The sequence below is a fragment of the Lingula anatina genome, chromosome 9 (assembly GCF_051362555.1).
Source record: "Lingula anatina isolate TDL-2025a chromosome 9, LinAna3.0, whole genome shotgun sequence".
In the NCBI taxonomy this organism is placed as follows: domain Eukaryota; kingdom Metazoa; phylum Brachiopoda; class Lingulata; order Lingulida; family Lingulidae; genus Lingula; species Lingula anatina.
This window is the reverse complement of record NC_141775.1, coordinates 19,332,811-19,351,118: the sequence shown is the minus strand read 5'-3', so window position 1 is coordinate 19,351,118 and position 18,308 is coordinate 19,332,811. Positions and strand designations below refer to the sequence as shown.

Below are 18,308 nucleotides of genomic sequence, written 5' to 3'. Positions count from 1 at the left end.
GAAAATGGCGCCTCATTCATATAGACCATAATCCTTTGCGCAACACGAGTTCTGGTATTTTTTTCATAGCAAAACTATAGACGCGCAAAAGAAATACCGTACAAAGGTAACTGGAAAATAATTATTTAATATCAGATAAAATAGATATGCGTAAAACTAATATTTCTCATCACAATTATCACCTGTAACAGTGATTTTTATTTTATTTTATTTTTATTTATTTTTCTTTTATTTTTATTTATTTATTTATTTATTTATTATTATTATTATTTTTTTTTTTTTTTTTTTTTTTTTGTTACACACACTGGACAATAGAAGTGAACCAATACTTTGGGGGAGATAAATGACTCTGGAATGATATGCTTCTGGTATCATTTTATAAACATGAAATTTCAAAAAAAAAAAAGAATACAATTCCATAGTACAGCGGTTTTATACTCATTAGTCATATTAAGAGTGGACCCAGGCATTATAACCTTTAGTACTCTGATTCAGGGGGTGACACTTCTTTTGTCCAGTGTGTTTATTTACCTCCTTTTTTTATTTTCCTCAATTTTCTGCCGCCATGTGCATTTTTGAGCCACAATTTGATGCATGTGTCTTATTCAGCCTCGGTAGCTCTCGATCTACCTGCATCTGTGAAAACATAAAAAACTTAACTTAATCCTCCTATCTTAACAGTGCTAAATTTGACAGTAAACAAAAATGGTTCAAACAGGAGTTACAAAACGGAATGGTCTCATCAAAGGACAGAAATAGGTTGATATGCGTTTATCCTTAAGAGAATATATGTAAAAAGCATAAAAAGACAAAGTTGTTCAGAAGAAACAACCTTTACATTTTGAACTGTAACTTTACTTCAGGATCATTATAATACAATTAATATGTAAAAATATATCTGAGCAAACATTATTTGATCATTACGAAATGCAAACATTCCATTGCTTTTGTAAGGGCCAGGTTTTTTAGTGCAACCTTTCCGCCCTTCCCAGTCCAGTTACACTGGCATGCAATATGTTAGTTTTAAAAATAGTAGACATGATCCTATCTACACTGTACCATTTCCTTGGTGGAAAACCCTCCCAGTGTGGCAAGATGGTTTGACTTTTGAAATAAATATAAAATATTCTTAATTAGTAGAGCACATTCATATATATACATACAACAAATGATAAGTGTTCAGATTAAAATGTTATATTAATCATTTATCAAATAACCACTATTTTAAAAATCAACTTATTGTTTATTCCATATGTAGCTTCAGCACAACAATCACTACATTAATTAATTTTAATCACACTATTATTTTTTTAACTTACCAGTAATTTCATTATGTTTATCTTTAAGTATGTTTTCAACCCTTGCCACATCTTCCCTAGTCTCCATAGGAAATGCAAACTCGTCAGTTGAGACAATATTGTCATCAGGATTTCTGCTCTGTTTCAATCTTTGCTCTAACCTTGTAAGAACAATAATGTTATTCTTCAGCATAGCTTTTATCTGCAGGAGGGTGGTGAAGATGAAACGATCTCTGAAAACCATAATACGAATAATTTATCGGTAAAGAAATCAGATTGGAATTAATGAAAATACGTTAAAATGACTACCAAAATGCGCCATGTGCACTTCCTTATGTCTAGTCTTAATTTAATTATTTGCCTTTTTAAAAACATGAAAAATCTTAACATTACAAATATGCATATATATGCCAGATATTGGTGGTCAACTTGAATGTAAACTGTATTATCTCTAGACATATTTGGTCAGTTATAAACGACCAGTTTTTCCATATATTGTCTTATTCATCACCTTTCTACATGATCCGTAGGAAATTAATGGCTACTTCACCATCTTTATAATTTTCAGTTAACCTGAATAAAAAAATACTGTTAGTAGTAATTTATCTCAGCGAGGGTTTTATTTATTTATTTATTTATTTTAACAAATTTAAGCGAGTCTCTTGAGAATTTTAACGAGCCGGGCCGCCTCGCTGCTGTGAATGCAGAGGAGACCGTGATGTGTAAATCTTTTGAAATAAATACTATTTCAAGAGAAGATCCCTGGCTTCATATAGGCCTATCTATATATATATATATGTTAAAGGGTAAAAAAAGCTTACAGTCTTCAAACTAATTGAACTATTATCACTTAAGGCCCAGTCACAAATCAGTTGCGATGCGTCGGGGATGGGTAAAACCCGGGAAATTTTAACAAAATCTTGAGACAGATCTCACGATTTTGCACCCGTCGGAGGCGCTCTCCGGACGCCTGCGGGTTGTCGCAGATTTTTTAGACATCGCCACACCCGTCGCGGTCCCCAACTTTGAACTTAAAATTTTAAGATTGCTCGCAAGATTTTTCACCCATTTTGGGCATCCCAGACACAATCTCCGATGACCTACGATGCCCTCCGATTAATCGGAGGCGTCCTCCGGATATATACCCATATATAACCACATATACCCAGGGGGGAAAAATTAAGAGAAAAGACGCTCGCAGGTATCGTCTCCGATCGCCTCCGATGCAATCGGAGGCTAATCCCACGATTTTTCGACAAAACCGGGTCAAAATCTCAGACAATGTGACTGCTCCACTTTTATTAGGATTATTGCTAGGATTGTTCAAGGATTTTTTTTTTATTTTCTACGACGACCCCCGGCCAAAACTAATCCCCGACAGATCGCCGACATTGTGACTGGGCCTTTAACAATGTCTCACAATTAAACAGCTTCGGGAAATACTTACAATGTGCATCGGAGCTAAGACTAGCGTCAGTATAATGAATTATTATTATTATTATATTTGTATCAGTAGTAGTTTTTGTTGAAGTGGTAGTTCGTTGATATGACTTTATAATGTCACTGTATTTCATTCTGATGAGCCGTTGGGGTCAAGGGTTTAATAAATTGAAATACGAAATAAAGGTGGCGATCACAACTACCAAATTGAGTGAGAAATTAGTCGCATCCGTCTCGTTGGAGTGCAGCGCAGTTTTCAAGTCATCACATATGTCAGACGTTTTGCCGATATTTTAATAATAGTATTTAGCTAGGCGGGACCACAAAAGAAAAAAGGACCAATGTTCACTGTTTATATTCCAAGGTTTATTTTAAGATACAAACTTTACTTTTTCCAATTGTTATCAATATCATTCATAAATCTATTATGGGTCTTTTTCCATTTTAATCCTTATTAAAATTAATTTTACGTAAATAAAAGCCACAGAAAACCTTTCATAACACACTGATACACCACATTTTTATTTTTTAAAAATATATACACTTTGAAAATGTATACCTTTTAATTGACTCGATCTTTTCAAGAGGCAAAAAATACCAAACTTTCAAATACAAAATACGAATCTTATAATCAATTTTTTTCATACCTATATCTTATAGGGCTATAGAAGGCCTAGGTGGAGCTTTCACATTTTGTTTCTTCCACTCAATAACAATGTACTAATTTCCAGAATTTATTTTTTAAAAAGCTGTTTTATAAATCAACATTTTTCCTACATGTAGGCCTACATTGAAAAGATCTGGCAATCAGTGTATTTAATTATTATTAGGCTTACCTATTTTACATGAAATAATAGTGAAATGGAAGCCCAGTGGCAGCAGTCAGGCGGAGTAGAGTGGTCGACGCAGACGTCACGTGCAGCCGTCGCGTGCAGTAGGTCTACGTCACGTAAATTTTATAGGCCAATGAAATGCTAGGAAATTGCGCACTCCCAAACGAGTGAACAAAGGTAAAAAAAAACACTTCCGCCGAAATGAGGTAAGGTTATTACAATACGCATACGCGTATTTGAAAAAAAAATAAGCTACTCTTAACTATTACGATGAGAAAATCGCAAATGGGTCACCGGTGGACCGGTCACCAGCTACATTAGGGCTACCAACGGCAATCTGCCACCAGCTAACCACCAGCAGTAGGCCCTACACCAGTGGTCCACCGGCGGCTATAAACGGCAACCTGACACCAGAAATAAGTTAACCACCAGATGCGCATAATACAAAAAATTACCAAAGGGGATTATCGGTGCGGGGGTGTATCTACATGACCCCCGGAGGCTGACCTGGGGTGCATTTGACCACGTGAGTGTGTTAGATGAGTTGAGAGGAGATTACGCTCGTGCTTCTTTTGTGCTTGTTTGTTTTGTTCTTCATGTCCGACCTGAGTCCGATGTCCATTTTTTTCACACCACACCCAGGTCAAGTTCACCAAAAATTCCAGCAAAATTCCGCCCCGGCTCTCTCTCTCTCTCTCTCTCTTATCTTACAAATAGCTATCATATCATGGGTAATCATTTAATTCATTTTTATAGGCCTATAAGATTATATTACTTGGGGATATTTGTAAAGCAAAACACCTACACTTTCTCTCTCTCTCTCTGATCATTCAATAGGTTTTCGGCTTTGATTCCTTAACCCATTTTTTCATTTCTATATAAGATTATATAATTTAAAAAAGAAAAGAAAGGTCGGGATATATTTAACAGATATGTCTAGGAGAGTGTTTCGGGATAGAAGGAATACGTTGAACATTTTTGATGATGTGGAACTTGTAAAAAGATATAGATTTCCCAGAGAAGGCATTTTGCTGAAAACTGACATTGTCAAAAAATGACATTACCCACCCTACCGGGAGAAACCATGCCTTATTACCTTATTACAGTTAAATAGACACAGAGTACGTGCATTACTTATACAAAATAGATCCTAAACTTTACTCTTGCTTGAGAGAATGAAATAAGAAAGAACATTGTATTTAATGATCTGACACCAGATTTAATGTTTTAGGCAAATGTCCTACAATTTACATTAAGAATTATTTTACAGACAGTGGATAAATGGTATTGGTCACAAACTTAAATACAGTGATAATAAATGGTCAGTGTCATCTTTATGTGTGCTTGCATTAAGTTTATGTTCCAAAAGTTCAATTTCCAATTTCAATATTTTTTGTTTTAACTTTGGATTCTCTTGCTTAATTAATTTGCACGAGATTCCATTTTTAGTTTGGGCAGTTTTGTCTTCAAGTCTTCCAAAGATCTCGAAACATTAGGAAACCTTGCCTTGTGCTGATTCAGTTTGCTTTAACAAGCTTTATTTTTCCTAGCATTGGTGCTGGCATCCTTGTTTTGATTATCTAATGAGTCCTTAAATTCCTCATAGCATTTGGCTATAAAGAGATTTTCGTGTGTCGAATAATTTGGCTTTCGTTGTATCTTCCCTGAAGCTGAAGTTGCTATTTTGACCACTTTCTGTATAGGGCTTTTATAGAATACATGGGAATGCCTTGACCAGTACTTCCCTCAGCCTGCACTCAGTTTAACTTTCACCCTGTCACTGCCTACTGTTTGGCGAAACTGACCCTGTGGTTTTGTGGTTTTCCTATGAAGACACCATTCTAGCCAAATCTTAGCAAACTACTAGTAAGAATGATTCTTTGTATGGTTTTATGGAAGAGAAATTAGTTGATTGCTAACAAGTATACACCTAGGGATTTAGAATCATTCTAAGACCTAGTATCATGCTAAATTAGAATGCTCTTATGGAATTGGCCTCTGGTTTCCACTACGCTTAGCCAGAGCTAGAGAGGGGAAACAGCATCAACGACAAGTAGATATTCCCCATTATTTTTTTTTTAATTCTTATTCGATATCAACAATTCGAAACTCTGCTTAAACTTTTATTCCTGTTATTTTTCTCTTTTATTTAAAAATAGCTTGAACATACATGTTTATAGAAATTAACACTTGTAAAAAGTCAAAATTACATTTATTTTTTCCAAACAATTTTAATTTATATTTCTATAAGCCGATATAATCAAGGAGAAAAATCATTTTACCAAACTGTGTAGGTAAAAAGAAATAAATAGAAATAGGCCTATATCGCATAATCCATAAAAAATACAATTGTAAACCCCGACGAAGGTGGTTTTTCATCTTTGCACCAAAAACACAATGTCCTCTAAAAACTACTCGCTGCGCCATCTATTAACAACTGGGGCCGTATTCTCGAAAGGTTGTAACTTACAAACTCTTGTAACTTTTCACGTAAGTCCGATCGTTCTTGTCAGTTGGTATTTTCGAAGTTTTGTAAGTTACAAACTCTTGTAAATATGCACGTAAATTTACAACTGCCTCCGACTTGTTGTAAGTCGCTACGAAAAGATGTACGCATGCATGCGTATTCGGGGAGAGAATGTAGTCTGCGGGATTTTTATGATCGAATGGCATTTGAATAGTATTCTAACAGCACTGTGACTGCATTCTTAATATTCTCACAACATTCAAAACATTCTGATCACATTCGAGGGATATTCGAACTGGCACGCGACTTAAGGCCCCCGTCGCACTTATTCGGAACCAGCAGGAATCAAGGTAGAACCAGCCAGAATGAATAAATTGAAAAATTCCTGCTATAATCGGGAGGGAATTTCAAATTGAAGTCAGAATATTCCGAATGAAATTCAAATGCCGTACGAGTGTGGTTTGACTGCTGGCCGAATACAGGCAGAAGTATGTAAGAAGATGCCTCGAATGATATATGAAGCGAACTCAAATGCAGTCAACTGCTCCCGGTATGGCTGCCAGTGATGGTTTGAAATATAAAAAAATTCAAACATAATGCAGCTGAAATACCTAAAATACTTAATTAAAATTACTTTCTAACATGTTTAGAATGTAACAAGATGCCAAGAGTGTATAAATAAAGCCACTGGAATGGTAACTGATCACAATGTTTCGAATGCTGTCGGAATGCCGTGATAATATTTAGAATGCAGTCATAGTGCAGTTAGAATACTGTTCAAATGTCATTCGATAAATTTCCTCTTGGAATGCACTTCAAAAGTTTTTGACATGACAAAAACATTCGAGCCGGCCACAAGTATGGGTAAAATATTTGGAATGGACTCAGAATTTTTAGAATGTTTTAGAATGCTATTCGAATATCCTGGAATGCACAAAGAATTGTATTTCAGACGCCATTCTTAATCATTCCCCCTCTAGTGTGACGGGGATTTTATATCCCGCCAGAATGTTTCGAATGTGCCTCGGATGAGCTGAAATATGAAGAATCTGAATACCTACTCCTTGATTTCTCACATTATAGCAGACCCCTGATACCAAAGGGTATTTTTAAAATGCGATAATACTGGATAATGTAAAAATATGAAATGATTTCTGACGTTGCAAAAATCATATGTTGCAATAACGTTGCCAATAATTAAAACTTATTTTTAGCGGTGTAGACGCAATATTAATGTCGATAGACGCATATGAGCCGCTGGTTAACACCCCCCCCACCCCCGCCTGCTAGTTAATTACGCCGCGGGGTATTCAGGGTACAGCCCGTGATCACTAGATGCCGTCAATGGATTTTTAGGTTTTTAGAATTTAGATTTTTCATGTGAACGCAACCTAAGACGATTCCCTCACACCCATTTGAAGTGCTTTCAACCATCTTTATGAGGCCGTTTGAATCACTTAAATAGCTGTCTTGGTTATGGAGAAAATCCCTAATCCGAAAACAGCATTTTCCCCCCAAATTGGCGCTATAGCGTCAGCCGTTTGACACTGCACTTAATCTCTGTCTTTAATTGGCCTTTTGGGAAATATGTTTAATTTTTTTATAAAAACCTATAAGCCCAGGGTATTCTTTCTATGCCTTTGGTCGTCTTGCTACTAGTGGCTTTAAGAACGCTCTTCGAATATCCAGGAACGCACAAAGAATTGTCTTTCCGACGCCATTCTTGCTCATTCCGCCTCTAGTGTGACGGGGGTATTAAAGAGAATCCCTGTTGAGATAGAAATGCCCTGCTAATTACGACAAGGTTATGGGATGCAGTCTTAAACGACTTCCTTCTGAGTGAATTGTCCTACACGTTAAATTTGTCTATACAGTACCTCATTGGGGATTTCACTTCAAAAGACGGTAACCTTCAAACAATTTTCTCCACAATCCGTGATAGCAAACTGTTGATCACATACTTCACAACAAGGCACGTGATTTTGTTGCGATCTGTTCCATGTAGAGAGTATTCCCATAAACCCAATCTTGCTAGCTTTATCGATCTAACTCAAAGACATTCTCACAAAATTGCATTCAGTGTGGCTAATCTAACTTTCACGCCTAATCAAGCTGCTAGGGGTTAATTATTGATAACTAATTTCCCCCTGGTAACTCAACGAGTGAGGAAATTAATCTGATAGCAGTGAAAGCATTTTAGCGACAAGTCTCGCAAAGTTAGATCGATCCGGCTACTACGATGGGAATACAGTCTTAGACTGGGTTCCCATCCAAATCCACGGGGTCCCTCGCCTAATTGCTTTCAGTTCGAGCAGAGTTATTACGATAGTCTCTGGGAATGGTCTCTTAGACTGGGTTCCCATGCCTGTATTTATCTAACTAGATCGACCTATCTCCAAGGAGTTTTTTTTTTACCAAATTGCTTTTAATTTGAAGGGCTTTTATGTCTGGCACGCCTACTGAAGTCGCTAAACGATAGTTAATTAGCCTCTAACAGCTTCAGTGGGCGTGCCAGAAATCTAAGCCTATTTGAAAATAACGACTGTCTGGCTACAAAACATCTCAAGGCATCTCCACTGAAAGGTACAAAGTACTTCAGTATACAGATAGATTACAACTAAACTTGTAAAAGGAAATCTTCACTTACCACAGTTGAATGGCCTTGTCAACGAACAATTCCAGTACTGAAGTTTGAATTTGGTGATAGACTATTTATACAGATGATCAAGTAAGACTAAAGACAAACAAGAGAAGACCAAGTTATAACCACTATTACTTTAATACCGCCACATGTGAAAATCGCCAGTCTTAATCTACATTATAAATTTAATGACTCAAAAAATCAGCAATTGCCATCTCAAGAACAGATATACAGATCAAAAACATTTATGGTTGCGTGTTGGTGATTTACAGGAAGATGTGGGAAATTCAAGAATTACTAATAATATGCTGAATACAGGTCTAATGCGCACTGGAATGCCAAGGTGTTATATATATAGCAAATAGTGCTCAGGTGACAGGGTCTTACCTCGCTCTTAGCTATTCACTGACTGTCACAATACCATTCTGCATCCATAAGCGTAGACAGATTTAACCCGTCACGGTGCGTTCTCTCGAAAGAGTATCGCTGCAGCCAGCTCTGATGTCAATAAATTCCCATGCCCTGATCAGTTTATCTTGGTTATAGTGGTTAACTTTCTTTTCATCCCCGTTTGCTGGTAAACAGAAAATGATCCCTTGCATATCTTTACGTACAGGTGACAGGGTCAGTAAAATAAAACCAAATGTAGTATCTATTGAATATACTCTACAGAGAAGTTATTTTGAGATGACTGCCTTTGCAACGTCCTTTCTGACCTTGAGTTATTCAATGGCAAATTATCCAAGACAATTTTCCAATTTTTTTGTTGCAAGTTTCCTTTTTATAGCACTGCAGTCCACCTGCAGCTTTGACAATTTATGGAAATAATGTAAAATATAACTAACTGTTGTTATACTTGCAAAATAATTAGTTCACGTAGTTTAGGGCTAAAGCCTTATGTAGACAGGCATATGACTTTACAGAACATTGGCAACAGAGCGTAATCCACCTTTTTAGAATAGTGTACAAGTTAAGATAGAATAGTGTACAAGTTAAGAGTGCTTAAGTTTTCATTAAATCGGCGCGGTCCTTGCCAGCAAGGGCACTATTCCTACAAATGATGAACGTTTAACTCCCCCCCCTCCCAGTAGTAGCACCTTTCCTTGTTAATTATGTGAAGGGAAATTACAAAGACTGTAAATATTTTAGAGACTTTATCTGAAAAGACAAAAGAAGTCACACCTAATTCACAAAAATGTTCAGATATTTTTTTTAATAGAGCAGGTGTTGCGTCAGGCGGGGTCACCGTTTGGTGAATAAGTGGTGACGCCACTATAGTACTCAGCCTGATAAGCTGTGTTCTGGTTGTTAGAAATAAATAAGCTGACGAATCTTAACGGTATTGTAAGCCTTTGTTATCATCGCGATAGCGATAATGAGATATTCGTGCATCTAATTATTCAATAGTGGGTCTATCTTTGCTGATATAAAACAATAAAATGCCCTCAAAAATATAAATTGTCGGCGATATATTATCGGCAAATCCAAAACCTTTATTTGTCAATTTAGCACCATTCTACTTTGAGGTGGGAAAGCAATCGGTTTGGGGCGTAACTGTATCCCTGAATAAGACTGTATCACGAAAATTGGCATAGCTGACAACAAGTTAATAGGCTGCAATCTCTTTCCGTCATTTTGGTTTAAATACTTTTATTATGGAGTTAACGAGCCCTTATATACAGATCCTCACTAAAGAAAGGGATTATGTTGCCTTATCGATGATAATATCTGAATAATGATTTTAAGAAAAATTGCTGACAGTGTTTTGGAGTACTCAAAGGTGTCATTAAATTGGCGTTAAAACGGTGTTCGTGGTTCTTCAAGTAAAGGAGAAATTTGAGAAACACTTTTTTCAGTTTTGCCACAAAATCATATTAATGACGTCACCCGTAAGATGATGTGTATAAAAGTTAATTAATACAGTAACTGAATACTGGTGATTTATCTGTTATCAACTATAATGTACGCAAGGCAGTAAACAAGGAGTTTTTTGGGATATGCTTACAGCATCTTTAACCACGCAGCAACAATGTCACTACAGCTTGGATGTAACATTGCCTTACAATATGCAACAAACATGAAGACCACGTTTGTGTTGCCCTTAGTTTGAAATGTTGTTGTGGCTAGGTACTAGTAGATCTAAATAAAACTGTCATATCTGTGGTTAATTCTGACCATATTGCTTATATGAACTCATTAGATACAGGGGTATTTCTTCATTGGATATTAAGTAATTTCAGATTTGGAAAAGGAGAAGTGGTAATGAATCAAAATACAAAAGAGAAACTTTTCTAACATACACATATAAATGTATTTGGTCTCTTTACACAATTGTCATTAGCAAATATTATAGCCGATTTGGTCGCGGATATTAGGTCGCTGTGCTTCTTTCTTTCAAGAATGTTGTAGAAAATCAGTCGACTTTCGCTATATTTGTAGTAAATAAAAATGGCGTCAAGATGTTTTAATTGTTCTGTTATCCCCTCTGATCACAACTGTTTCTACATAGTAGGGTTCAAGGTATGTTGGAATTTACTCAATGCAGTAGAGAGATTTATTCGTCTTGACAAAATAAAGTTATCACAGATTGTAAACTAAAGTTACATGTCTATCACACAACCCAAGGTTATATGGGCATTTTTACAATCCTGGGCTCCTTTTTTTCCCACCAAGGGTCAAAAATAGAAGTCATTATTGTGTTGAAATTTGTACTTTTCTTGAAAGTATAGACCTGAAGGGTATAAGAAATGACAATCCCGAGATAAAAACCTTGTGTTTGTATAAAGATATGATTATTTGAATTTTGAAAATCATTTTTTTAATTTTCATAAGCTAAACCTTGAAGTGTTTGACTTTTATGATAATTTAAGGTATTGATCTCCAAAAAACCACTTACTTTTACTCAGAGACTATTGCTCTTTTATGTTTTTGCAAAAAAATGGATGAAAATATCCAAAATTTGACGAATCAATGATATTTTGTAATTTTCCTGTTTCAGTATTAAATGTGACTCCATGAAGTTTTCGATTCTGAGATATTTTGAGATATTTTATTAAATATTGATTCTAAGATATATTCCAGGTATTCTTTACGCCATTATACCTTATTGCAATTTCTTTTGTTACAGTTCATAGCTGTATAAAATATTATTTGACAATGTCAGATTTACCAACAGTAAAGACATGTTTAAAAATATGTCCTTTTAGACATGTCCTTGTTTCGGAATGGACATTTATTTAACATTTATGAAAATGCCTTAAGATCTCATAGTATGTTGGTTTACAAGGTACAGGTGAAGCAATCATTGGACAAAATATGAGTTAACTAGATTAAAACTGAACTGTTTTTATTACATTAATTGGTCATTTTGGATAGTTTTTGATTCTTTTTTGAAATGTTTCTCCATTAGTATTTGATCATGACATTAAATAGAGTCTTCCACACTCCATTATACCCTATTCTACTTCCTTTTGATACAGCTCATAGCTGTATAAAATATTATTTGACAAGGTCAGGTTTAAATTTAGTAATTGCATTTTTAAATATGTCCTTTTTGGCATGTCCTGTGTTTCGGAATAGACATTTATTTAACATTTACGAAACTGCTTAAATGATATATATATATACTGACGTATGTATATATTATAAATAATCACAGGAAGTTAAGTATAACCTGCACGTGTCTGCCTGCAAGTGCCTCCGTAAACCCTGCCAGTGAACTGAATCTCGCAACTTTAACATGTGTATCCTCATAACTATTTTCTAATACTTTTAAGTACATCATAAGTAAGCAATATTTAAAGTAAGGTAAGCTATATTATTCAAAGTTATATTCTACATAAAATTGATGTGCTTCCCATCATCCTCTTCCTCAGGAATAATAAATAGATGAGCAGACCAAAGAGTAAACAAGTGTTTTAGACAATGTGTTAAAAATGTCCTTTCCGATACAAAGCATCCAAATTGCCTTTATTTCTATTTATACTGTTATAATCTCTTCAATTAATTGTTAATTTGACTTTGAAATACATGAACTTTTGGGAAATATGCAATGGAAGTTCTAGTAGATCCAAAGAAAAGATGCTGACTTGCAAAAATGAATTTTTTGTTGAGGATAGATATAAAAATTTAAAAAGATGCCACTAAAGAAATGTTTTTCTATTATTTTTATGTCATATGCATGATGCTCTAACGGTAATTTGCTCATGCCAAGTGAAAAATACAGCATTAAAAAGACAGAATTCTCTCTATTTATAACATTGGCAATGTAAAGGTACTTTGTTTCGGAATGGACAATTTTTAACAAGCATCTCAAAAAAGGCCACAGTTAAATGGGTTTCTGTGCACTGGGGTTTTCTTATATAAAAATAAATATCACATGTCCTGGGCTTTAGAGAAATATATATTGTTACAGGCTAGGTATCAACATGTTCTTTTTATGTAAGAGAAACCCAATGTTTCGGAATGGACAAATTTAACGGAAAAACACGGTAGGGTTATTTTGCACTCTATGTCAAGCTCCAGAATCATCGCGCAGATTTCATTATTTGATACAAACAATACCAATACATCCAAATAATGATTAGGATGGTTAATTATACTGTATGTTTTATGATATATTTTCTGAAAGTAATATATTTTTGTTTCGGTTTGGACATTTCGTTTAACGGAAATACCAGCATGCCATTAAAATACTTTTTTTTCTAGGATACACCTCTCTCCTGTTAATATTTAAACTTTTTTTGCTTCCACCTTACTACTGAGTGTTTTATAATTTAAAAAATGCAATTTCAAACACTGTTTTAATTTATTTCAGATTGCTTTTTATTTCATATGACTAAAACGGGATATTTGTTTGGTCATTTTTCGGGATTTGCTTTAGCATAACTTTGGACTCGGAGTTGATATTTGGTTTCTATTTTCAGTGTTTATCTTCACTTACACCACTCTCTAACATAGTGATAAAAGAATTTTTTGATCATATGTATGTAATTTGTTAATTAGCAATATGTGGGAAAATCTGAAAAGTGCCCAGGATTGTAAAAATGCCCATAATATACATTAAACCCTTCTATTTATTTATTGACAAGGTGTCCTAGTAAGGTATAGTTATACTAAGACTCTATAAAAGAGGGTCATTGATAGGACTGACAGTTACATTCTCTTTTTAATACAGTCTCAGTCTGATGGAAATTTTTTCAAGGGCCAGCAGGGCTTTCCGCAGGATTTGTGGTACAGGGAGTCCAAAATGTTAATCTGTAATCGGGACCCTAAATTTACAGAGAGTCCAACCAAGTACGTTTGTGGGGACGGGGGGAGGGTAAAATTAATAATGATCCGTTGGCGCATTCTCGGGCTATAAATGGGATGATGTCATGCAGAATCCTATTCCTGTCTTGCCGTAGTGCCTGGATCAGCTGCTGCCATGGCCAACGGACGGCAAAGATAGTACCACAAGTGTTCAATCGGATTCATATCCGGAGAATAGGCAGGCCGGGGTAGGAAATCCACCCTTGGGTCTCCAGATACGCATGGATCATTTGTGCCGAATGTGGACGGGTCTTGTCCTGTTGGGAAACGGTGACATCAGTTTGCTGAACGAGGTCATGTGAGGTAGCAGAATCTGATCTTTGTTGTGACAAGAAGTTACTGGTATGTTGCAATCAACGACCACCAACGGTTGACCTCCGGCAAGCGTCGACGCACAGTCTGGCTGCTGCTCCGGTTGTTCTTCCTCCTGGGTGCTTCTTTTGCTGTACAACTGATATGGCGAAATTGGTCCCGCAGGTGATGCAACCTGATGCAGCGATCCTGGTCGGGAGTTGACACTCTCTCGCCCTGGCTGCAGTCTATCTCCAACAGAGCCTGGCATGTTGTGTCATTCAACCAGGTTCCTGATTGTGGGTTGGGAACAGCCCATACACTGTAGCCCAAATCAGACTCCCCTCACACCCAGCGCCCAGAGACGTACGTTGTTCACATGATAGACAATATGGCATGATTCCGTTCACTGGACTAACAACAATGCTGGCCTTTTATGGGCCTTTATAGGCTCCAAAACCAATCCTTAAAATGTGCAGATGCCCACTGATTATTGCTCAATGTGTATTTGGTCCACTTTTGCAAAACCATGTGCAACGGTATGACGACATGACAGCTCATCATTATCTCAACTACCCGAGCACTAAATCATCAATTAATCCACAATGAATTATTACAACTCACCTTCAATTAAAAATATGCATACATTCCTATCTCAAAGCTTCCATAGGCTGTAAGTGTATATTGGCAAAAACAACATTTCAAATACATGGGTAGCTATCATATCCCCGAATTATGCCACGTTGTCAAGAATAGCTGACCTCATGTGCCCCATACACTGGGTTTGTATGCCGCCGCCTGGGTCTTGATTATTTATAATCAAATTCATAATTATACAACAAAAATGCCTTAACCCATAGGTGTTAAAAATATTTTAAAAATTCCAAAAAGAGGATAAAAATAATCCAACCCTAAGAAAAACGATCTGACGCCTTTTTAAATTTCAGAATGATTTAGTTTACACACACTGGGATGATAATACCTTGCACATCTCATCCACATCCACTGACCTCATCCACCATGTAATATTTGATTTTGAATGAAAAACTAGTAGTCAGAACTAAGATATCCGCAATTAATGTTTGGTTTGATCATAAAGTAGCATTGACGGACATATTGGTTTTCTCTTTTGTATTATTTAACCTAAAATATGTTTCATTCTGTGCTATGTCTTGACCGCAGGTTTATCGTTTTGTTCCATTTAAGGTCAATTTCAGTTAAAGGGCATGTAGTTTTACGGTTGTTTAATTTTTTGCCCTTTCCATTATGTTTTGGAGACCATTATTTATGAAATGAAATCAAATAAATGACCGCAATGTGCATGGATGTACACATAATATGCAATGGCGAGCAATGGAGTGAAGCATACACATTTTGATTTGAATGTATGGCTCTTGCTATTCTTACAACAGATTGACGACCATCTTGAATTTTGAAAAACTATCAATGCCTCGTAAGTATAAACTTGCATAGAAAGCCAAGCTTAATAAGTTTTTCTAAGTTTTAAAGCCCAGATGAAATGATTGCTTTTTAAAAAGCTTGTAAGATATAACAAAGTAGGCTTTCACTATGGGGGCTCGTGGGAGTGGTAAATGGACTCTCGGGAGATGACACCGCCTGTCACCATCTGATAAATGTCAAATAAGCAGTTTCTGAGAGTTACGGATCATGGCTAACAAATGATCACGATGAACATGAATAGAAAAGGCGGATATGCTTTTATTAAGACAAAATATGCAAAAAGCGAACTGAATTTGCAACTTTTTTTTACTTTCTGCCATATATTTTGACGGCCATTTTGTCTTTTTGCTAAATGTTTCGCGCGTAAGTGTATAAACTAGTAATGTTGTGCTCTCCTGATATGAAAAATGTTTATAGAAGTTCTAAATAAAGTATACCCGGCGACTTCTGGTCGTTTTTCTATATTTTCTCACAAAGTGACGGCCGTATTGAAAAATGTTCAGTGTCTCGGAAATAGCAACCAAGCTAATTTTTCTTCTCTCGGCCTAAAGAATGCATTTCTGGAAAAAAGGTTACAGGAAAAACATTGCAGGGTTAGCGTTCTGGCTACTCGACTATAGTGACATATCTGGAATTTCACTTAAAATGTCACTGAAAGACAACAGTGTGTATTTCCCTTCTTCCCTGCTCAGAGAACGTGTGCGCAATTACGGTAAGTACTGCGCCCACCAGGTGGAGAGCCCAATATCCCCGCCTTATCCGGGTGAGTTATCGCTAACACCCCATTTCCATAGATTTTTAGATCGATCTATCCCTGTGGGGAGTCTCACCAGATTACTGTCAGCTTGGCCGGCTGAAGCGTCTATCCCGCCTACTAAAAGCTGTAAGGGGGCAATTAACTCTGGTGCCCGCTCGTCTGACTGCAATTTAGCCTGAACCCCCAGGGAGTTAGGTCGATCTAAATTTTAATCCTTGGATCGATCTAAATCTCTGGAAATACACCCTAATACAGCTACCGTGCAGACGTGTAGGATAACAGAGACGACAATACACAGCGATATACAATCTGACTCAGTAAGTAGAACCAGTGAATACTTTAAAGGACAATATTCATATAAAAATCCATTTCTCGAATTCTGAAGATCCAGCACTTAATCTATACGCTACAGTTATGTTTTAATCGATCCCCGTCATTTAAAAATTATAAAAACAATCTATTAGTAGACAAAAAGCGTTTTAGTAAACCTCACCTCAATATGCATAAACGAAGCAACAGATCTGGGTCACGTGGTACTGTGACGACAATCACGATAAAGGTCTATGAGACTCAACTGAGCTGCATGGTGCATACAGACGGAGAAGTTAAGGAAAGTTGTGTTGAACGGAGTTGATGAATTTTCGTTATGCCTCGGTGTGTTGCCGTGGGATTCACCAAAATTGCAGCTCTCGTTGACAATCTTTCTTTGTCTGTGACGGTCTTCCGTGACTTACTAACTTTGGTGACAATAGTTGAGATGCTCTAGATCATGGTCACCTCAGGTGGTTTAGATCATATCAAGAGCTGGTAGTCTTTCAGCTTAACTGTCATCAGTTGGCAAACTTACTGATTGCTGATGCATTTTAAATGCATTGTAGTTGACCAAAAGCTCGTTTACAACAAACCTGTTAATTATGCACCGCTGCACTTCCCAACCCAGGTAATAACAGGTATCAAAATCGTCTTGGTGGGCTTTCATATTTTTCAAAATATCTCATTTATTTCATGGGGTGATTTTATTGGTATTTGTAAATGACGTTTAATATCAATATTTAAACAATTGAGTTCAAACACCGTCGCGAACATTAATAAAAGTAATTGCTCTCAGGGTAACTTGAAGCATGCGTATGCCCAGGCATTACTTCCGTGGAAGAAAACGTGTTGAAGAACAAACAGAAAAAAGAGCGGTATATTAAAGAAAAAAATAGGAACTTATGTACTAAAATGGTTCGTAATCCTAATTCGTTTATGCTTTGAGGATTTGTTTCTGAATGTTATTTCATCTAAAGTATAAAATAATTTAAAAGACTTATCATTTTATACCTTGAAATACAAGTTCTGCGTCTGTACACAAAACTTTTTGCAAATTTGTATGCTTTGTCAAACCCAAAAACATGTAGCAGATCAAGGTAAAAGAGCATTGTTTGCTATAAGTAGCATGGGAAAAATCATTACTTTAATGTTTACTAAATGTGCAGTTTTACATACGTGAGTATAAAAAATTAAAAAATTCCAAGCACGCACAGCAAAATGTAGACTAACGCAAAACATCAAGAACAGCGTAATCTCAGCAAATGTGCCCCATATAGTAGCTTAATTTCCATTAATAATAAAATAATCATTTAAGTCAAAAATTTTCTGTCGATTTAATAAATGTTCTAATTTATCCAGAACGGTATATTTATTTAAGAGGAGGCTAACTGAAATATAGTTTTATTATTTGTTTATTTTGTATTTGAAAATTACCCATGTCACCCTGTTAATTAGAAGGTCTAAGCTGGATCAAGTCCGTGCTAAAATTCCTATGAAG

The 18,308-nt window shown here is 36.0% G+C and overlaps 3 protein-coding genes across 15 annotated transcripts in view; 1 reads left to right on the top strand and 2 right to left on the bottom strand.

Annotated features, from left to right (window-relative positions):
- The window catches only part of LOC106168600 (uncharacterized), a 348,468-nt gene that overhangs the window by 165,992 nt on the left and 164,168 nt on the right, over positions 1-18,308 (bottom strand). The window lies entirely within an intron of this gene.
- Positions 1-18,308, top strand: part of LOC147760093 (DIS3-like exonuclease 2) — a 145,275-nt gene that overhangs the window by 53,713 nt on the left and 73,254 nt on the right. The gene's annotated exons all lie outside the window — the stretch shown is intronic.
- LOC147760096 (E3 ubiquitin-protein ligase NHLRC1-like) overlaps positions 1-18,308 on the bottom strand; it is a 111,414-nt gene that overhangs the window by 80,810 nt on the left and 12,296 nt on the right. For 3 of the 5 annotated variants that reach the window (XR_015331028.1, XR_015331031.1, XR_015331032.1), the window contains 2 exons: positions 9,067-9,253; positions 8,442-8,722 (listed from right to left, as the gene is read on the bottom strand). The exons of 1 other annotated variant lie outside the window; for it this stretch is intronic. The gene's annotated coding sequence lies outside the window, so the exon portion shown is untranslated. Of the gene's footprint in view, positions 1-1,323; positions 1,532-8,441; positions 8,723-9,066; positions 9,254-18,308 lie in introns of those variants that run through there. One more of the 5 variants, XR_015331029.1, reaches the window with a different exon arrangement.